This window comes from Balaenoptera ricei, chromosome 19 (assembly GCF_028023285.1).
Source record: "Balaenoptera ricei isolate mBalRic1 chromosome 19, mBalRic1.hap2, whole genome shotgun sequence".
NCBI classification, from domain to species: domain Eukaryota; kingdom Metazoa; phylum Chordata; class Mammalia; order Artiodactyla; family Balaenopteridae; genus Balaenoptera; species Balaenoptera ricei.
This window is the reverse complement of record NC_082657.1, coordinates 61,677,822-61,700,419: the sequence shown is the minus strand read 5'-3', so window position 1 is coordinate 61,700,419 and position 22,598 is coordinate 61,677,822. Positions and strand designations below refer to the sequence as shown.

General features: G+C 50.8%; 1 protein-coding gene across 5 annotated transcripts in view; it reads left to right on the top strand.

Moving 5' to 3' along the window:
• Positions 1-22,598, top strand: part of C19H16orf95 (chromosome 19 C16orf95 homolog) — a 432,052-nt gene that overhangs the window by 301,021 nt on the left and 108,433 nt on the right. For all 5 annotated transcript variants that reach the window (XR_009498961.1, XR_009498960.1, XR_009498963.1 and 2 more), the window contains one exon: positions 3,171-3,305. The gene's annotated coding sequence lies outside the window, so the exon portion shown is untranslated. The remainder of the gene's footprint in view (positions 1-3,170; positions 3,306-22,598) is intronic.

The following is a 22,598-nucleotide window of genomic DNA, read 5'->3' as shown; positions in this document are numbered from 1 at the left end:
CAGCCGTGGATGCCCTGTTATAAGCAGCATGATCATTAGACACCTTGGAAAACCGGGTGGCAGTACCTTCGAAACTAAACAGCCACCTAATCTATGACCCAACATATACACCCGAGAGAAATGAATCTATACATCCACCAAAGACACATGTGGACCAAGAACACACATAGTAGCTTTATTCATAATAACCCCAAGTGAGAAAATACCAAATGTGCATCAGTTACAGAATGGATAAATATATTGCGGTACATTCACAGAAGGGATTACATTCACAGCAATAGAAAAGAACAGAACTCCTCTGCACACACGCGAATGACTCTCACAAGCTAACAATGAGTGAAGGAGGTCCTACCACAAGAGTACGCACCGTGGGGTTCTGCTCATGTGAAGTTAGAGAGCGGGCAACACTGATGGTACCCATGGTGATGGGGGTGCCCTTGGAGATGTTGACTGGGAAGGGGTATGGGAGAGCCTTCTGGTATACTGGAAATACTCCCTATCTTGATCTGGGTGGTAGCTACACCAGGGTTTACATATTTAAAAATTCACTAAGCTGTTGGGCGCTTTACTATGTATTTATAACACTTCAGTTAAAATTAAGGAAAAAGCACAGGAATCGTCCTCAACCCGCTTGCAGCCTGGTTTGGGTGATTGGTTCACGCCAGGGTGTGCAGAGAAGGGATGAACCAGTAGGGACTGGGGTGGTGGGGCAGAAAGGGGACATTGAAGCCTGAGTTAGACAGATTTAGAGTCTCTTTCAGACCCTCGTTGAGGGTTATCTCTACCTTCATATATTGTTTTCAAGGTCCATGTCGATGTGTGTGCACATACATGAATCTCTCTCTCTGTATGTGTGTGTCTGATTTGAGCTTTTACGTACCTGCACCAAATACAAAAAGTTTAAACGAACAGTTTCTTTGGCGTTGTTACCACCCATGGTCTAAGTACACCAGGCAATTATTCAATGGTTCTTGTTTTTCCTAAACACCTAAACCTCCGGTTTGGCCTCTGACCCTGTCCGTGTGTATTTAGGCAGAGGACAGAAGAGTGAACTCCCACCTGGCTCGGGGTGGGGGTTTGTGAAGGCAGCCACGGGATGCTGTCACTTTGACAGTCACACTGCAGTTGTCACACATGTGACAACCCTTTGTAAGGGTCCTGAGCATACCACCCCCCAGAAGTCCCTCTTCCCAGTTAGCTATCTCAGGAGCCCTTTACAAAATAATAAAACGAAATATTGCCCCAGAGGAGCGTGTGTTGTGGATTGATTACTCGCCAGGCTTGGGATGATCGGTCCCTAACTATTGAGAGCAAGGCAGACAGGAAATGGGACGCTACCAAGTGTGGGGATATTGGATAAAATAATAACGGAAGATGGCTCCTATACTCTCTCTTGCTAAATTAAGGTTCTGTGCATGTCTAAACCTAGGATTGATTCTTGAGTGAAGATGGTCATTATTGGAGAGTCTGCAGCAAGCTCATGTCATCTCATTTGTGCTACAAGAAAAAATGACTCCACTAAATCGAATGATCTGGTTAACACAGAGTTACCACATAGAACCTACATGTATAACTGGTGTTCAAAGAACTCATTCAAATCAAAGCTTTTCAAATCAACAGACATTTAGGGAGAAACTGCTATGTTCCATGTTCTGTCTTTAGCACTGTTGGTCACAAATGAAAATGACCCAGTCGTGCCCTCAAGGAGCTCTTGGTTGTATATCTCAGCGACACTGTCTTTCTGCCCAGAAAGGAGCAGTGGCCAACTGACAGAGCAGTGGGGGGGTTGGCCGTTCTTCTGAGTCATGACTGTGAATGCCAATCCCTTTATACCATATATGCCCAGAACCAGTAAGGAAGCTCCGATGGCTGGAAGGTAACAAGTTCACACACATAAACTTGTGAGTGGATGCCATGCTGGTGGGTGGGTATCAGTGAAGAGGCTGGATTTCATATACATAATTCAGGGAGCGTGTTAGAGACAAGGTGGTTGCTTATTCCTTTGTGCCCTACGTGTACCTTCGGTCCACCGGAATTACGGCAACTGTAGAATTGTATTACATTTATTGATATGCATGACTATTCAACTGAATGATGAAGCTCTTGAAAGCCATGACCATGGCTTAATCAGCTCTGGAACCCCAGGCCTGACACCTAGGGGGTGCTTACTAAATATTTATTGAAAGAGTTAATGGATGAGTGAGGCTGAGAGATTGAATGTGCCCTTGGGGAGATTAGCATTTCCAAGATTTACTTTCTCATTTAGAAAAGGAGACAGTGATGGCACCAGCTCACCATTGTGGGGTCACTGGGAGGGCCAGGTGAGATGATGCAGGTGGCTGACAGTGACGATGACAGCGGCACTGGAGGAGGAGGATGGGAGGGAGAGGGACTGGAGCAAAGGTGTTTGCTTTGCTGATCGTCACTAACAAGTCAGCATTAAGGTTGGAATTTGTTGTCCAGTCCTGGCTTGAGAGAACTTTCTCTAGAAGCAGAAGACAAATGAGGGACCCAGGCCCCCACCTTGGAACTCCATGTGAACTCCCCTTCGTGGGCTGAGGTCAAACTCTGGGCAGCGGATTGGCTCATTAAACAAATGACCTAATTTAGTACTTAAGACACCCAAAATTTACTAGGCTAATTTGTCAAGTCATCCAGAACAACCAAACCACAAACGGTTGGCCTCATAGGTTTTAATGGAATTATAGACAAAATTCAGATTGACTACTCAATAAAAGTTTCCGTGAAAGCAGGACTGACAGTTTAGTCTACGGAACACTGAGGAGGCTTTTATGGGCCAGTGTAAATCTTTTGACGGACTCTTTCATCTCGTCCTTTCCATTTTTACCGCCTCTGAAGGAGAATGGTTTATGGAACTGGGGGGCAGGAAGCAGGAAGTAGGAAACAGGAAGTAGAAAAGTTCTATTTTGGACGTGGCAGCTGATAAGCAGGTTAAGGCTTGGTACCCTGGGTGAGCTGCTAGTGGTGGGACTGAAAGAATGAAGCGCGTTTGTCCATCACCCAGCATCAAAGGTTATCTACAGAGATATGAAAACATTGACTGAAGTATGGTTGGCACAGAAATCTGTTCTTTTCATTGTCTTAAAATCCGAACCTCTGTAATTACGCCTCTTTCTACAACTGAGGCAACGTCTGTCCTTTTTCGGCAGAACCACCAGAGAGGACTTGGACAGACCTTCTCCGTTCTGCTGTTCCCGGAAGGACAATGGAAGCGGTTACTAACAGCCGTATTCTTGGGGGTGCTTTCGCCCCTCACATCATCCGGACAGCTGTCTATTTACACGGTGAGCTATTTGCAAAGCTTCCAATTTAAAGATCCATCTGGTTCTTACATCAAGCTGAGCCACGATCTTAAGGCGCAAACCCAAACACACCAGGGAGATGCGAAAATTTAGGAACGAGCGTGTTTATATTGTATTTGCATTAATGCTTCCTAGAGTTTATTTTCAAAGTGAAGAAAGAACAATGCATAGTAGGCTATTAAACCCAAACATAATCAGTTTAAAGTTAGGGGCGTGCTCCCAAGAATATTTTTCTCCTGTTCTGAAGGGTCCACTTGAGGAGGGAGTCGGGCGGGGGCGGGGGGGGGGGGGGGTTGGGAAGGCGGACAGGGGCGGAGGAGGGGCTGTTGTGAATTCTCCGCAGGGCTGGGCCTCCCCTGCGGGCCACTGCTGTTTGTCATATGGAATGGATTAGGCCTTCTCTCTCACACTGTCAACTTGGGTGTTCTGTGCACAGCCTGTTTTTGCTGGGGTCTTGGTTTTGCTTTTTATAACGGCAGGAAGTGCCCCTCTCGGACCACATGTGAAATCGTGTGGGAACGGTTGGGAGGGGGTCGGGGAACAGAGAGGAGGGTGAGTGGGGTGTGCAGATGAAAAAGCCTCCCCTGAAATATACGGCAGTGGGGGGAGCAGGGAAGGGGGAGATGCGCCCTGGCCAATTTAACTTTATGGGGCCTGGTTGGCAGGAGGATGAGGAGGTGGAGGCTTCCTTGATGAAACCCTCCTGTCCCTAATAGATCTGCCCCTAATATTTTACAATACCGCACAGAATCGTGGAGGGACCATTAAAGCATGAGGGATTGCAGCTGCTGTTTAATTTGTTCTAAATTTCCTGCCGGCCTCACCAGACGTGTACAGGAAATGGGCGGTAAATGTTTAATAGGTCATACCTAACCAGACAATTAACAGGTGCTGTCATTTAGAAAATCCCAACCTGTGTATGTGCATATCCAGAGCCGAATCAAGCCCCCTGGGTTTTGTTTTTCCTTCTGCACAAAGGCTTGCTGTGATGTTATGTGGAGGGACCCACAGGGACCTTCGTAGAAAACAACTTGACAGTGGTGGTGCCCCCTCGGTTTCACCTGTGGCCAACCCTGCCCTTCTGCATCCCAGGACGCTGCCCGTGGAGCCTGAGCCTGGGGCTGACCCAGCAAGGGGAGGCCCGCAGCCGGGAGCTCTGGCTTCATGAAGAAGCTGCTTCCCCATCTGCAGCTCCTTCACCACCTGCTCCCTTGGCAGGGGGAGGGCCAGACAGAAGCAAAGAGGGGGCGAGGCCCTACTCTGGCACCAACATCTCAGACAGGACCAGGGGGGCCAGTCGAGCTTGAAATAGGGCGTGTGTGTGCGTGCACGTGCGTGTTGTACCTGAGCGGGGGTTGAGGAGGGTGTCTGAAGCGCCCCAGGTTTGTCTCATGATGGGTCCTTGCATCTCCCCCTTAATTCCTGGACCGGTTAGTTCCCCGCAGACCTTTCCCAGATCCGCCCTCCAAACCATATCACAGAGGGGAAACTGAGGCACGGCGGACTCAGACCTTGCCTGGGGCCACAAAACTAGCTGGTGGTGGAGCTGGGATTTGAACCCAGAAATCTGCGTCCAGAGCCCCACGTTTGACTATGTCACCAAAGGACAAACTGGAAGATAAAACACTGTGACCCCCACACCCAACAGCAACCTGTTAAGATTTTTAGACAGTTTCTCTTGAGCTTTCCTCTATGGAATATTTTTTCTCAAAAAATCAGTAATGCTCTCTAGGTAGTTTTGCAACCTTGTACTTATAATTACTATCATAGGGTGATGACTTCCTGTGGCTGACATGCAAAAATACGGTTCTCAAATATTCCATCTAATAGATATGCCTTAAATGACTCAATCAAGCCCTTTTTGTGACTAGGCTATTCCTAATTTTTTTTATTTATAGACCAGGCCAGATGGCACATCCTTGTACTTATCTGTGATTATTTTAACGGTTTTCGAATTGGAGCAAAGGTAGCTTACAAATACAAAGTTCTCGAGTCACTGGGGAGGCTGGTGTGTGGAGAAGGGGGAAGAACCGAGGAGTCACCCCCTTGGGGCCTGATGGAGAAGGGGCGGGCCTCCTCTGTGGCCTGGCGGATCGGGCAGAGAGGGCTTGGGCTTGGATTGCGGTCATCTTTACCAGCGTGATCGGTTCTGTTCCGGGGCAGTTCCATCGACAGGACGAATATTCTCAGACGTGCGGACTGGCCTCAACAGGATGCCTGGGGCTGCAGAGAGCCTGGGGTGAGAGCAGCATGGACTGGGGGTCTGGGCGGTCAGGCTGGGTTAAGTGGTGCCTCGCTCGTCTGTTCCCCATCCGCTGGACTCCTCCGAAGAGCGTGTTTGCTCCTGTGGGTAAAAGATGAGTCAGGCCCAGCTTCTGGCCGCAGGAGTCAGTCACCCAGCCCCTGGCTGCTCAAGGTGTGGTCCCCGGTCCAGCCTCAGCGTCAGCAGGCCCTTGTTAGAAGTGCAAGGCTCAGGCCTCACCGGATCAGAACTGCATTTTAACAGGAGCCCAGGGAGTCATGTTACGTGAAGCTCTTGGAGAGCTCACGCACGTGTTGTCCCTGAGACCTTAAGTCACATCTGTGGATCCCTCTCTACCTCCTATAAAACAGCACAAAGGCAGGGTAGAGAACGACCCCGTACACAGTGCTACAGCTGCGTCCCTCACGGAACTCGGTCAGCCTTGAGGGCAGGCGGCTTCCTCTCAGCGGCCACTCCCTGCTGTCCCCGTCCCCAGGGTCTTGCACGTAGAAAGCCCCTCAGTAGACGTGTGTGGCAATAAACTCAGCCCGAGAGGGAAACAGCGATAGTTTGTTCTCCCACAAAAGAATCTGCAAAGAACTTAGGCTCTCACGCCCCCCCTTTTCAACCCACTTCAGGTGTCATGAAAACTCAAGGCATTTAGGCAAAGGCTCCTGACAGAGGGACCAGCCCTCGTGAGGTTCTCAGAAGGCCTGACCACTCCTGACGTGTCCATGCCACCTTGGTGTTTATTGCCGAGCTTTGACAATGAGAGGTGCCCTCACGTTCCTTGGTGTGATGGGTGTTTAAAAGTCAGAGCTAGAAGTGAGGTGACCAAGCACTGGGTGTGCCTGGGACTGCTAGGTTTCCTGAGACGAGGGACTTTCAGTGATGAGACCAGGAGAGTCCCGAGTACACGGGATTCCGGTCACCTCACCCTAGCTGGAAGGTGTCTTCAGAGTCCCCTGCGCGATGCACTTATCTTACAGAGAAACGTACTGAAGCCTGGAGGTGCCCTGGGACTCCTCAAGCTTCCAGAGTTGGCTAGAGGTTGCCTTGAATGCACCCCCCCCCAGGTCTCCTGGTCCCCAGGCACCGAGCCTCGAAAAGTCCCTGCGGGTGTCTGGATGGAAATTGTTGCATTGGCTGCCAGGCGACCCTCAGCTCCCACCCTCCCTGCTATTACCTGCGTGAAGGTCACGTCTAATGGGTTTCAAAAGACGGTTTGAAGACAACATCTGAAACGTCTTCTAATAGTCCATGACTAATGGGCCGGACTTGGCTGTCCAATAAATTGTCTGCTCTATGGAGCAGCTACAGTGATGGGCCTCAGACACCCTTATCAGCACTTGGTGCTCATGTAAACTGACTCTCATGAATGACAGGATGAGAACGGTGACGCTGTGCAGGCCTCTGCCTGCTGTCCTCCTCACGCCGTGAAGCGCAGCTGCTAATAGCGGCGCAGACTGCGGACGTGGAGACGGGCGGCAGGTTGCACAGACATGCCTAATTTCAAACAGTTGATGTCGGTTGTCATTTCGGCCAGAAGGCTCCTTCTGCGATGCTTGGCCACGACAGAACAGGCCTTGTGGGGCTGGCGTGCAGCTCGGGGCGCAGTGACGTCCCTGCCGGAGAGATTTTAATTTTCTGAAGCAGAGGGTGTAAGTGGTGGGTTGGGGGCTGAATCAGTCAGTAGATGTATTTACATTTTAAAAAATTGCTTTGTAACGCTTAAAAACAGAATATTTTATTTAAAAACCTAGATCTCCGGCTTCTCTTGACAAATTGGAAGGCCCAGCTGCAGTTGGATATGGCAGCAGCTGGCTGGGTGTGGGCGCGGGCATCCCCTCTGGACGAGGCTGTGCTTCTCAGTGTGTTCCAGTCCCCAGCGCTCCCTGCCGCCTTGCGCCTGGCCCAGACTCTGGTAATTTAAAGCACATGCCTGGCTGCTGTAGGCATTTGAATCTGTGATCCTGTTTCAGAGTCTCTCATTTTATTCTTTAAACAGCCTGGAAAGGAGAAAAGAGATGGGTTGCAAGGGCACGAGGAATGTAGAAAGGAGTCCTGACTGGCGGTCAAGCATTCTGGGTCTGTGCCTGGGCTCCGCTGACCCGGCCCAGAGACTGTGGATCCGTCTGACGCTCGTGTAAGTGGGAGGGCTGCTGGAGCCACCTCAGGACTCCGTCCAGTACTGTCCCTCCTTCTCTGCTGTGGAGTTTGGAGCTTTTGTCCCCCGCCTCCCTCCCGGAGTGGGGAAGTTCAAGCCAATGCAAAATGACGGAAGAAAAACTGACTTGAGGGCTTCTGGATCTGGTGGCACCTAGGACTCAGAACAAGCCCCCAAGCCTTTCCGGGCCTCGGTTTGCAAAGCAAGAGTGTTGGGAGCAGGTGATCCCTGAGGATGCTTTTCTCTCTGACACTCTGAGAATCTGAAGTCCCCGGAGATGCCTGTCCCACCGTCCAGGTGGTGTGGCGAGTGTGCAGAGACCATGAAGGAGAGGTGTGGTCCCAAGGCTGTGGGAAGAGACGGAGGGTTCAACCTGGAACACGGTGTGGAGGGCGGGAAGGGGAGCTGCAGTGTTCTCACCAGGTTTTCAGCTCAGCCCCCTTGCCTCCTAGCTGGGTGACCTCGGGCAAGGTTTTTCACCTTTCTGGTGTCCAGTCTCTTTATCTGTCAAATGGGGATAACGATGCTAATCTTGGAAGCGTTCTTGTCGAAAGATGTTAAGGACTCATAGCCCAGCATTGGCACTGATAAAATAGCGGTCGTCACCATGGTAAATAGGAGGTCCCTCGCTGCAGCAAAATTCTAATTCCATCCCAGGGACCTGGGTGTGCTGGATGGTCGTATAATAACTAGCCAGACCAGGAAACCCCACACGGACCCTACGGGTTATAGGTAGTTGATGGGAAAGAGCCATTGCTCACACAAATCCCAGCCTTGGGCTCAGAACAGTCTGGTCACCTCTGCTCAACAAGAATTCCCTGCAGACCTACTATGAGCCAGCACCGAGTGGTCAGAGGGGCCTGCATGGTCACACTCTTCAGAAAATGAACCCTTATTCTGGGGTCCATCTGCATTCTTGTTCTGAGAATGTCAGAACCTTGAGGGAGAAAGAAGAATAAAGAGAAAGAAAAAGAAAGGAAGGAGGGAAGGGAGGGAGGGAGGGGGAAGAGGTGGTTACGTGGGCAGGTTAATGCCCAATGAGCCGTCCTCTCTGTGAAGGAGGAGATTAGACAGTCGGCCAGGAGGGAGGACACTTGGAGCTGGATGTAAAGCACATACGTTGAAGGATTGAAAAGGAAGCCGTCTAGGGGCTGAGTGTGTTTGCTGAGCTGCGCTGGTTTGGAAACGCGGGAGGAGGCTGAGGAAGGAGTCATAAGTGATGGTCAGAGTTTCTGAGCAGGAAGAGGAAGGCTGATGCTGACATTAACCAGCATGGGGGGCAGTAAGCTCGGGTTGGTGAGGGGAGAGGGGGTGTGTGAAGCTCGGGGTGTCGGCCAGAGATCCAGCTTGAGAATACCATCAGGTTTCCTTTGGAAACCTCAGTTGACTTGGATTTACATTAAAAGACCTCACCCTCTTTGGATGGAGTGAAGTCACCATTTAATTCAGAGTAGGCGTTCAACAAGGATCTGCTGTGTAGTGAGTCAAGATGAAGTCTAGCGGAGCAAACTGACCCACGGCCGGGCCAATGTGACAATGTTACCACATCCATCCCTCAGTGCCGCGTCTGGAATAGATGCTGAAGACTAGCACCAGACTGGCCACGTAAATATCGCTGAGTGCCAGGAGTAAAAGCTGGATTCAGGTTCTGGAAGCATGTTTTAATAAAGGCGTCCGAAGTGTGGGGATTTAACGTGGAGATCAGGGTCAAAAGAGGGGTAGCGATGTCTCCTGTGCGGGGAGTAGCTCCCTGTTTTGCATTTGCAGGAATGACGTTTATTGGGGAACCATGGTGGGAATAAGATACTCACATCTGCCTTCACGTTAAATCATCTGGGGAGCTTTTCAAACTAGGGTGTATACCTTGGATTGTAAGTAATTGCAGTCCTTATGTTGTCATTGTTGGTTTGCTGGTCTGTATCTATCACACTCTCAATTCTGTCTTATCCTCTGTGTCTCGCAGGCTGGACTAGGGTCTAGCCCCGAGGAGGCCTTGGCACATTTACTGAGCGTGTGAATGAGTGAATGATGGACCCTATCCCCAGCTAGGTCTTACCTGGGAAGTAGTTCAGGAAAAGGCAAGCAGAAGAGAAGACTCCCCTTCCAGCCCTGGTTCTGCCATTTTCCGGCCGCCTGCTTTGGGCACCAGCCATTGACAGCTCCGGGCCCAGTTCTCGGGGCCCAGTTCACTCTGGCTGCGCTTGCTTCCCCGCAGCAGCTGCTGCCAGAGGGAGCTCGTCCTCAGGGATGCGCTGGCATCCTTCTGACTTTCGTTTGACTCTGACGGGCCTGGGTGGTCCCTGCTCAGGGAATGGGGGCTCTGAGGACAATTCCTGGACCAAAGAGGGCCCCCGCTCGGGGCTGCCCTGCACTTCTGGAGCCCGCCTTCACGCGAGTGTGGCCTGACCCGGTCTTCATTTTCGAGGGGTTTCCTCCCCCTTCTCCTCCCCTGCCTCCAGTCCAGATGGATACTTGGCCCTGTTGCTGGGGTCAGGCTGCAAATGCCGGCCTCACACAAGGACAGCCTCCACCGTCAGCCAGCCCCACGTCCTCTCCCCTCTGGCCTTTGAAGTCAATGGGGCTCTGTGTGCAACTGAAAAGGCCTGGGCCGTGGAAGCAGAGATGCTGGCTCCGGTGATTCTGGCCAGGATGGAGGAGGGCAGGGGTGCCAGAGTCTCGCTGGAAAACTGATGGATGGCAGCCTTGAGCGCAGTTTCTCCTACGTGAGAGGTTTGGAGAGGCTTCAGATAAACGTCTGACACCCTGGACTCAGAGCTGGCTCAGCCGGACACTGCGACCCACCCGCTCTGGGACAGCTTTCCGAGCCTGCGGAGCCTCTTGGGCGAGTTCGTCCTCACCTCAGCCCGCGCCGCTCCGGGGCCAGCCCAGGCCTCAGGCCAGCAGACGCATGGAGGAGCTGGGAGCCTTTGAAGAACGGTCACACCTTTCCATGGCTTCCCATTCAGAAGGGACTTGCAGGCTGCCGCTAATTGGACTTGAGTTTGGATGGCTTCCTGCGGCCTTGGAGGATTGCAAAGTGAGGCCACCTGGCCTGGGGCTAGCAAGAGGCCTGACTTTTCGCCGGGCCAAGGCTTTGGCCCTGCGAATGATCCAGTGCGCTTATATCCCAAGGGTGGATGGTTTGGGAAGTGAGGAGAAGGAAGCCCTGGTACCAAGTTGCTGTAGAACCGAGCATCTTGCAGATGTCCTCATGTCAGGCAGGGCAGAGGGACACGGCTGGGAGGAAAGGCAGCTTGCCCTTCAGCCAGAAGTTGAGCCGGCTGCACGTCTGCAACCTGGGCATGTGTGTCTCTAAATGTTTCGCTGTCCCACACATGTAGAAGGAGGAGAGAGAGGGAGAGAGACAGGACAGAGACAGACGGAGAGAAAGAGAATGGATGGACATAGGAAACAAAGCACAGCTGTAAAATGCATTCATTCACTCATTCATTCATCACATGTTTTTTGAGCATCTAATCTATGCAAGAAACCATGCTAGGTCTACAGCAGATAGAAGAAAACAGTAGTTCCTTCCTTCAGGAGTGTCGTGATATAGGGGATTGGATATGGGTGGGAATCCCGCATCAGCCATTTACTCCCTGTGGGACCCAAGGCAGGTGCTCTGACGTCTCTGAGCCCTCTGTTTCTTCCTCGTGGAGGTGTTCTAAGGGTCCAAGGAGCTAAGTATGTGAAGCCTTTAGCAGGGGCTGGCCTGGGGTAAGCCCTGGAGACATGGCAATGGCAGCAGTAGCTGTGTGCCCCGCACGGGATGTACCACGTGAGCACCTCGGGGCTGCCCCTCCTCTGGGCTGCCCCTCCCCACGCCGCCCGTGACTATCTGGGAGCCGACTTAGACACTTCCCCTGTTGCCACATCCCTGTTTTTACCTTCATCGCAGCTCTTCTCCTGTGACTGTTGGTGCCATGTTGGTCCCCATGATGAGCCGTGACTTCTTGTCTGCAGCATCCTCACATTGTTCATATTTTCACCCTTAGCTTCAAGCAAAGATCTGGCACATGGTAAATCCACACGCACACCCTCCCACAGCTCTCCAAACCCCCATCCTGTTCTGTTTTTTCCTAGCGTGTGATGTAATTTACTTCTTTACCATGTTTATTCTGTGTCTCTCCCCACCAGAATGTCCGCTTCAGGAGAGCAGGGGTTCTCTCTGTTTCGGTTCTCTGACTTAGCCCCAGTGCCTAGACACATCCTCTGTGCATAACTGCCTGCAGGGCCTGACATATAGTAGCTACTCAGTGAAGACTCAGGTGGATTAATGCACGACTTAGCGATACTTTGTGAAACTTCTGAGCAGACTGGTTGTTGGAGTTGCAAAGGCCACTGAGAGAGACCAGCGCTCCAGCACGGAGGACAGGGTGCCCGGGGGTCAGGCCACCATGCCTCCACTCCCTGTCCCTCTGCTTGCCAGCTGTGGGACTTTGCAGGTTGCTTAACCTCGCTCAGCCTCAGCCAGCACAGAAGTAGAGTGGGAACGGCAACAGGGCCTCTGGTGAGATGTTGGGAGAATTCATAGGAAAGATGGACGTGAATCACTCAGCGCCTGGCACGTGGGCCATGCCGATGCTGCCGGCCGTTGTGACATCCACAGTGTACACCGATGCTGGGCTCTTCGGGGCAGAGCCACGTGCTTCTGCCGGAACAGCGTCATCCCGTCCTCCTGTTACAACCGGCATTGCTCTCTGTGTCGCCATCTGACTTGGGATCCAGGGTGGAAGCGTCCTTCACGTGGGTGACGGCTGCAAATCTCAGGCCTCGGCGTATTTAGTCTGCCGCTTAGCCCATGAACAGTGCGGCTGCCACCACTCCCTGCACGAAGCCCCGCTGTGACCCCAGGCGCCCACCGGAACGCTGCTCTGGCCTGAGTTCGGATCCTGTGATTCTGGTGTCCGCTGCACAGGCACGCGTTTACAGAGCGCCCACTGTTTGCACCGAGGCTTGGCTTTCTCTGGCCACCGTCCTCTGATCCGGGGCGGCCTAGAGGAGCCCCCACCCTCTACCTGTAGCCACATCTGGGGCTCATTGGTGCCGTCACGACAGTTTGTTTACGTGTAATTTCTGGCTGAGACTTGAAAGCCGAACGACTGCTCCGTTCTCTAAACAGCCACTACCGTTATACAAAGCAGGCCATCTCCCGGCTTGGATGTCGGACCAAAGTATCTACTCCCAGCGTACCCCGTGAGGGAAATCAAAGGGCTTGTTTACTCACAAGTGGAAACTGCGACGTTCAGGGTCCCACAGGACTGGCTGTCTCACAGCCGAGAAGCTCGCGGGCTCACAGGGTTGTTTACGCAGACGGTGCTCCCGGTTGGGAGCCAGATGTCCCGGAGGCGGGGGTCCTCCAGCGGCGGGGCAGGAGCCTCGCGGAAGGCAAGGGTCCGCCGGTTTCCTCCGCAGCCTCGGAGGCCCTCCTTCTCCTCCGTCCTCTCTCCCTGCCTCCCAGGGGAGACGTGCGTACAGAGAGGAAGTCTCCTTTGTTTCTCCCACGAATGTTTCATTAGGAAGGGGTGCTCCTGACCTCTGGCAGCCCCGGTCGGTCGTCGGGTTTCAGGACCAGGATTTGGACAGCTGTGCGCCCTGATCTGGTCGGGCATCTGGGCGGGGCTGTGGCTCTCAGCCCTCGGAGGCCCCGTGCAGCCCGTCCCGTCCCGCAGGCGTGGGCCCTGAGAGGCTGCCGCCCCCTCCGTGGCCAGCTGTCCATCAGGACATGGGTGGGAGAACTTGGATGTGGCCCCAGCTCATAATTTATGTAATTGGGCCCCCAGGGAGAGAAAGGAAGAGGAGGGACTGGTGACCGGGGGGCTTCTCTTCCTTCTGCCTGCGGGACAGTGGGCTCCATAGGACATCCGTCTGACAGTTCTGGGGGCTGGGGGTGGGGATGATGGGGGCTGGGGGGGCCCTAACAAATAACGTGCGGTCGATTCCAAAATGAGGCCAGGAACCCCCTCAGTGCCACCAGCTTCCTGTCGGGTGTGCGTCCACGCAGAGTCTAACTCTTGCTACGAGCTGGTGGAGGGCTCCTGGGGCTGCCCAAAATAAGTACCACAAACCTCCGGCTTCACACAACAGAAATTTAGTCTCTCACAGTCTGGAGGCCAGAAGTCAGAATCAAGGTGTCGGCATGGATCCTTCGGCCTCTCTCTGCCTTCTGGTGTTGCTGGCGTCCTTGGGCTCCTTGGCTTGCAGATGTATGACTCCAATCTCTCTCTGCCTCTGCTTCACATGTGCATTTTCCCCCTGTGTGTGTCTGTGTCCAAATTCCCCTCTTTATTGGGACACAGTGATTTGGCCCTATTTCCAAATAAAGTCACGCTCACAGATTCTGGGGGTTAGGACTTGAATGTACCTTTTCAGGGGACACAAATGAACCCAGTTCAGAGCTATTCTCCACAAGGGGGCTTTTTGCTTGGACGTCTTAGTTTTCTCATCTGTAAAATAGGGATAATAGTCCCACCTTCATTGGGCTGATGTGGGGATTAAATTGGCTCAGAGATGCAGAGTACTCAGAGCTGTGCTTGACACACAGCAGTGGGATGTAAGGGGTCCTGTTCTTACTCTGATCTTCAGCCACAGGGCTCCGAAAACAACGCGGAAAGAAAGAGGGTCAGGGTCAAGTGCATGTCACTCACTTCCGTGGTCCCCAGTTACCCTTAGAATAACGTTCCCATGGCCCCCAGGCCTCATCCTTCTCACTGGGCCTGGGCGCGTGGTCCTTGCTCCCCGCCCCCCCCCCCCCCCATCGTCACACTGGCTGCCACCTTGGGACCGTCTCCAGCCTGATCGTCTGTCCCTCTGTCCTTCCCGAGTGCTCTCACGGCTGGGCTTCTCCTCAGCACCCCGACCACCCCATCTAAAGCTGGCGTCCCCGCCTGGGTTATGCTGATGCACAGCATCTCGTCATGTGGCTGTCACGCTGTCACTTTGCTTTCTTCATCGTGCTAGCACAGTCTGTCGTTTTATGTAGGTGGTTATCTGAGTGCATCTAGAACACAAACCCCACGAGGGCAGGAACTGCCTGACTTGTTCCTCCCATTCTGCGCCCGGCCCTCCGTAGTCTTGAATGATGACGCGAAGGTTGCGATCAGACACCCAGTTAGTAACCTGCGCCCCTTCTAGCGGCGGATGCTTTCTCATTGGGGGCCTCCGTCCGGGGGTCCACGACGAAGAGCAGACGTGTGAGAGAGCTTGGTGTGGCTCACTCAGCCTTACGTTTTCCTGTTCTGTTTATTTCTATTGAAGGTTTTATTTTGAAAAATCGTTGGGCCCACCCATAGAAAAATTCCAGATATTACAATGAACACCCCTGTGCCCATCACCTAGATCCACCCACTGTCAATATTTAGCCGTATTTGCTTTTTCACTCCTTTTCTCTCTCATGGTCAACATGATCGTGATCATTACTTCTTTATTTTTGCTCAACTCTTTGAAAGTAACTTGTGGTGGATGTGTCCGTTTTTGCCCCTGAGCGCTGCAGCACTGTCCCCTTAAGAACAAGGACATTCTCCTGCACAACCACGTTGTCACGGTGCGTTAGCAAACGTTCATATTCAGATCTCGCCGTTTGTTCCAGAACTGTGCTTTCTGGCAACTTTCGCCTTCCAATCCAGGCTGTAACCTGGAACCACACGTTGCATTCAGTGTCATGTCACACGAGTCTCCTTTAATCTGGAATGTACATCAGCCTTTCTTTGCCTTTCATTTCATCAGCATTTGGGAAGAGTGCAGACCTGCCCTTTTGCAGTTTGCCCCTCTACTCGAGTTTGTTTGACAGGATTCAACTGAGCTTTTATGCATTCTTGGAAAACCAGGGTTTTTAAAAATGAGAGAATTTTCCAGTATAAAAAAAGGCTTCACCTTTTAAAAAATTAACAAATTTGGCAACATCGGGCCCAGATTCCACGTGGCAGGCTATGCATAGTGTCCATCCACAGCCTCCAGTCTCCGAAGCTATGCGTCTCTGAGCCCCACCGTGACCCTGGACGTGCCCCTCGCCGCCATGGGCCTTAGAGAACAGTCTCCCAAGTGGTGGAACCCAGAAGATTTGATCCTTTCCCTCTAACTCCATGGAAAACTATGAATAGATGCTTCCACAGCTGGAGGGAGAAGCATCCCAAAGAAGGACCACACCGTAAACAAGAGCGGCTGGCACGTTGCAGGGATTTGTGCAACAGCAGGAGGAACAGGTGATAAAATGGTACTTCTGAGAAGAAACTCATCCACCGAGGGTTTATCAGTGGTGGTGATCTTTCTTAAGAACTCAGATGCTGACAGCTCTTCATGATGGGAACGTCGGTCTCAGAGAGAAGGAAGGTCAGGCCCCCACGGGCCGCCGTGGGTCTTGGCTAGGATGGGCCACCACCCCAGCCATGTGTCACTAGGCTCTTACATCACCCCCTAAGTCAGAGCTGTCATTCCCCCAGTTCAGACACGTTCATGTTCAGTGCTGACCACCCAGCAGGTGCGATGTTCATATATTTTGAATAAATACATAACTTATTGAATAAATGCAAAGTAACTGGTTTTTTTTCTTCTCAACTAATTCTCTGACTCGTTCTCCAAAGAAGTGTTTCTCAACCTTCTTACACGAATATCCCCTTCCAGAAACATGTCCCATTTCACATACTGGTTTGTACGCCCATTCCCCCAAAGGGCTATGAGAGGAACTTCTCATTAGAGTTCTCATTAGTAATCACAACCCCATCTAAAAATCTCCACAGACTAAAAGTATTCTGTCACTCTTTGTTTTCAAGTTCTGTGAAAAAAGCTTCCACCCATAATTTTTTAATATTGCAAAATGGAATGTTCCTTTCTATTCTGTATCACTACTGTTATAGTCTGTGGTTGCCCACCCCAAAAAGGGGGAGCAAACGACACCCCTCCCCAGAACATCTCTGACCTAAAGCTCTAGGATGGAGAACCTCGTGGGGAGGCACCTGACCTCAGATGAGTCAGCATCGTGGCCACTGTTCTGAAATTTTCACCGGGAGCCTGGTCTCAAGGTCTAAAGGAGCCAGTCTCCTCGTCAGACGTGGCCCTGAACATCCCAGTGGCTCTACATCCCATGTGGAAGAAATGCTGACCTGCGGAAAGGGAAAACAGAAGGCCAAGAGAGCCAGCCACCAAAAATGCCCAACTTCAAATGAAATCATGCATGTTCTTAAAAAATAAACAACACAAGAGGCATTTGTGGTGAGCTGGGCTGTTTATCTCCATATCCACGATGTGTTGGTTGATAAAGATCTTACTTGGAAACTTTCTTTTGTGGAGATCAGGACAAATTTTCCAGTTAATAATTACAGGTATTAGAAAACTCAGCTGATGTGGCTATGAGACAACACAGGAAGTGTTTCCTCTTCATTTTCAGCCACGTAGTAATAACAGCATCAACCGATTTCAAGCAAGATCAAATAGAATAGCTGATTTGCATTATCCAACATAACGGTCCAATGTGTTAAATTAACTGTGAAATCTTCTAATTTTATTCAGGCATATAAATAAAGTTTTTATGTGTAAGTGCATCCAACGGCATGTTTTCAACTAGCTTTAAACAGGCTTTCAGCCTAGCCAAGAGAGTTCGGAATGCAGGCTCTAAGGCCAGATACTTGGGTTCAAATCCTGCCTCTGCCACTTCCTGCCTGGGTCAGCCTCAAGCATTACTCACTCTCTCTGTGTCTCAGGTTGCTCCACTGAACAAAGGTAATAATGATCAAAGTACCCACAATATGGGTTGGGAGGCTAAGTGGGTCAATTTACAAAATCTCTTACGTCAGTTCCTGGCACATGGAAAATATGTAGTGGAAGTTAGAGATCATGATGGTGATGATGGTGATGGTGGTGATGATGGTGATGGTGGTGATGATGATAATGGTGGTGATGATGGTGATGATGGTGGTGATGATGGTGATGATTCCCTTCATGTACACTGAGCACTTTGCACCTCTAGGTGCCATGCAAGTGTAATACATACAGATTTGGTTAATCCCCCTGGAACCATTATTGTCCCTCTCTTTTGATGAAAATAGAAGAGGCTTAGGGAAGTTAAGAAACAGGAGAGGACCTGGACCCAGGCCTCCCAGTTGAACTCAGGCCTCTCATGGCCAGGGTTGGGGGTGTGTAGATGGACAGGACATGTTCCCTGCCTCAAGGGGCCCATCCCTCCCCCCCACCCTCTGACAGGCAGAAGAGTACAGTGTTCTAGCACTGGCCATCAGGGAACAGCAGGTGTCTTTTGACCTTTAGAGACACTTGTCCCCTGGTTGGAGCAGACACTGTCACATCCGTATAGTTAAAGATAAATTGGCACCCAGAAAGGTTACGTGGCTCATTCAAGGTCACATAACTGGGCTTGAGAGGGCCTCCCGACTTCGACGTTCTGGCTAATGCTGTCCATGGCGCCATATCTCTTCCATCCCTGACTTGGAGGAGCTGCCCAGGCCCTGCTCAGCAGGACAGTCCCAGTGACCCAGGCACACAGAGTTGGAATGGCTGCCATGCTGGGCTGGGTTAAGATGAAACCTTGACAGCTGGCCCACTTGCTTGGTCTTTATGACAAGCGTCATTAGCAGCTGTGTTTGAAATGGTGCCGAGACCTAACTTCAGGCAGAAACTGAGGGGCAGTTAACTGTGTAAAACTGCCTGGAGAGCCAGGACTAGAGCCAGGGATTCTCCCATCAGGCCACGTGCCAAGCTCAAGGGTCTTGCCCCAGACCACACAGCCAGACTGTGATGGGCCAAACTCATCGCAGGCTCATTTGGCTGCAAGGCTAATGCTCTTAACCACTTCCCCACATGGCCCTTGCTCACTTTGATTTTGCCTTGAAGGAAACCAATGGCTTGAGACAGAAAGTCCGGGAAATGCACATAAACTTCTTTTATGACCTATGATTATTAGATACTGGTGGTTAACATTGGCTCTGGGATAACCAACTCTATCTACATGTTTGTGTCCTAACTTAAGTCTGTCCACTAATGATTCACTGCTTAATTTAGCAGTGAGAGGAGCAGGTTTCAGCTACCACCTCCAGTCTCTGCTCAAAGTTTTGCTTATTTAACTGAGGGTTGCTGTCCTAAACAATGGCCCTTAACACATTTTGCTTCATAAGGCTGATTGTCATTAGTCTTTCACAATGCTCTTTGATTATTCTATGTGTACTTTATAAGACAAAGTAGTTTTCTGTTATATATGTATCTATACTCTCTCTCTTCCTCTCTCCCCAGACTCCTTCTGCAAAGGAATGGGAGACACTTGTTAAATAAACAAACCAATAGGTAGACATCCCCAATCTGCAAAGACACCATCAATATTAGATTAGTCGTTGACATTTGAGACTTTCAGATCCACCCAGGTATTGCAGAATCCAGTTGTGAAATTGGTTTCATTTCTTCACTTGGAATACAAGCCATGCTTGTTAAATCAGTGAATCATCAGAACTGGCTCTGAAAGATTTTTGGCTATTCTAATATTCAAACCTACTTATAAAGATTTGCTATCCCTAAAGATGATCGAAAATAGAGTCCACACACAAATATCCTTGAAGAGGCAACAAGCAGGCAGTGTTCAAAGACCCTTTGTAGAAGCATGTTTGGGACTCACAGCGCCATTAAAGTCAGTGGCTGGATTCCCTCTAAAGGGCCAATGCTTTAGAAATAATAATATGTAATTTAAAAACCACAATTTATTGAGAGTGTATTCTTCATATTTAGTCCATCATGACTTGCATACAGATATGAAAATAGGTTGAAAGCATGCAGAAGTTTGCCCCAAATCAGGCAATCATTGAATGCTGGAGTTGGGATCAGAATGCAGGTGTGTCAGCCTCTGAAATCTGGGCCACGTTCAATCCACACTCACATCCATTATCTTACTGGATGCTTGTCCTCATGGGTGAGTGAGGGTTGGTCACGTGGTGAGGGGTGGAGAGAATGTCAGTGTGGCTGGCGGAGGGGGTGAAGGGATGGTGGAGAGGCCAAGGGGAGGAGCTGGAAAGTTATGTAGAGGCCGTGGGTCCTCACTCAGCTCCTTGAATCTCCGTGGGAAGCCCTTAAGAAATGTAGGTGATGCAGTCCCACCCAAGATCAATTAACTCACAATATATGGGGGTAGGACCCCCAAGTAAATGTCAGTGTTTTTTTTTTCAAAAGCTCCCCAAGGGCGTTCTAATGTGCAGCTGGGGGTAAAATCCCCCAGGGTGGATCGTGAAGGGATGCGTTGGCCACAGTCATGAGGGTTCCTGACTTGGTCTGTTTTGAGATACACTTTCATTTACAACTTTATTCCCAGGGAATTTTCTTTGTTCCACATCCAGGCTCAAAGCAGGGGGCTGCCACACAGGGTAAAGGCAGGGTGGAGGGCCGGGGGCTGAGTGACACCCGACAATGTCTTCCTGGTCAACTTGAGAAGCAGCATAAACAAACCATGAAACTTTGCTTCTCCTCCGCCTGGGGACTCTTGGTCGGCTGCCACGGAATTGTCAGCCTCTTAGAAAGTGTCTATCTGCTCTGGAGAGGGCCATGGGAACACAAAAGGCACACACGGCTCCAACCTGGAGCCATCTCCCACCAGAGCCAGCAGCACAGAACAGCCACTTCTTGGCCACCTGGTCGACCAGCAGTGCTCGCCTCCGACCTGAAGGCTGGAGCAGGGGTGGGGGAGGGGGTCAGTTAGAGCTGCATTAATGCTCTTTATGAGTTTCCCTGGGGGCTTACAAGCAACAGGCTATGGGGAAACCCCACATTTCCAAAGCAGCTAGTTCCTAGACCTAATCTTGTCAGTTTTCCCCAGCAAACATACCAAGGCAGAGGAGAAGCTTCCCTCTGAAATTGCTGTCCCCACAGAAATTGAATTCTCTTAGAAAAATAACCCCCTCTCCTCTTCCCAGGAATTCCTTTTCCCTAGAAGAGGATTTTCACAACAAGCCAAGGTGTTTGGGGATCTCTTTAAACCATACCTTCATCATTGGACTTTTGGGAAAGTAAAAGCATCACCAAAATATAAATCTGGTCTCTAAATATTCAAAGTAATGAAATTAAAGAAGCCCTCAAGTATCATTTCTCTGCTTCCCATGTTAACCCCTGACATTCTAAACATTGACATTCAGTGCTTATTTGATTGTAGTAGTGAAACTAGAGAGTTCACTGAATTTTGGTAGCCTAGTAAATTTTGTACAACATGACTGTAAATTCAGGGAAATAGAATGTTCGTTCCCTTTAGTCTACTAAATTCTGTCTCTAAGATTTTATACCAAAGCGAAGTGGCATCAAAAGTTTAAACTCAAATGTACAAGGATGTTCCCTGCTAGGTTATCTAACTCGCAATATCTTGAAAATCTCTAAATGTCCTAGAACAGGGATTGGGGAACTCTTTCTCAAAGGGCCAGGTAGAAATTATTTTTAGCTTTGCGGGCCACATACTTATGATCTCTGTCACAGCTCCTCAGCCCTGCCGAGGTGGCACAAAAGCAGCCACGGGCAACACGTGAATGAGTGCGTGTGACTCGTTCCAAGGAGACTTGATCTGGCCCCCAGACCATTGTTTGCTGCCCCGCTTCTATAATAAAGGACATGGTTGTCCGATTCTGAAACAATAAAATAGGATGGACTATTTAGCAGCTGATTGAAGAGCCTACAGAAACTTGGGAAAATATAAGTGATGGAACATTAATGTAAGAAGGCAGAAAAACACATGTTTAATTGCAATCATAAAAAAATCATCATAAAAGATGATCGTCATAAAAGATGGAAGCAGGCCGAAAGGAGACGCGCCAGTGAAAAGGGGGTGAAGACAGCGGGGTGAGGGGGAGCTGACGCCGTCCTGAGCCGTCAGGATAGAAGGACGCCAAGGTGCATCCCTCGGCCAGCTGGCTTTCGCTCTAGTGCGTTCGTCGACTAGATAACATCGTTTGTTCACTCAGCTGTTTGTGAATTTATGTAAAGCTGTTTACTCGCAAACGGTGAAACGTCTGCTATGCAGGGTTCTTGACCCGGGAACTTGCGAGCAGGTGCGCTGAGGGCAGGTGGGCAGGAGTCAACCTGGGGAGTCCTGGTGACGAGCCTAATCTTCCCCCACCAGCAGTGGCAGCCCCTGAGAAGCTGTAGGCAGGTCTGAGAACAACCTTCCCGCTGTGCAGGGGCCACAGACTTGGAGGGAGGTGATGGTGGTTCATCCCCCTGGGCCCCCCTGGGACAAACCCAAATTAAGGAGGGAGAGAGCTGGGCATGGTCTCCGACAGCCCAACCAAAGGCTGGAGGCTCCACTGAGCACGAGAGACCCAGACCCGTGGCCCTCGCCTCCACACCACCCGCTGCCCCTTCCACGGGGTCTGCATCTTGTGGACACGGGGCTGCTGCCAGATGGGCCTGTCTGACCGGCGATAAAGCACACTGGGGGCCGGACTGGTCTCCCCGGGGTCCTGGGACGGGTTCAGATTTACCTCCGCGAGCACGCACGAGGGGCTGCAGTGTAAAACTGCAGGTGTCCACCCTGCAGATGTTTCACGTGCAGTTTGGGAGTTTGGGAACCCTTGGAAATTTTAGCATTTGCACATAAAATTGCCTGAAATGCAGTCCAAATGTCCGTAAAAAGTAACCAAATAGCTGTTTATTGTTACTAGTCCATGTTCTTCGAGCTTCCATGTTGGACGTGGATCTAATTGGGTGCCGGCCGCGTTGGGGGTGACCTCAGGGGTGCTTCCTGGGCACCTCGGGATCTGGTTTATCATGAAGCCGGAGGTCGGCAGTCTCCCCCTCGGCCCCAACATCTGACCAGGACACGTGGGGAAAGCCCTGGTGGGCCTTCCTGAGACTTTCTCCTTGAGGTATATTCCGGAAAACCTTGATGAGGGTCCAAGCC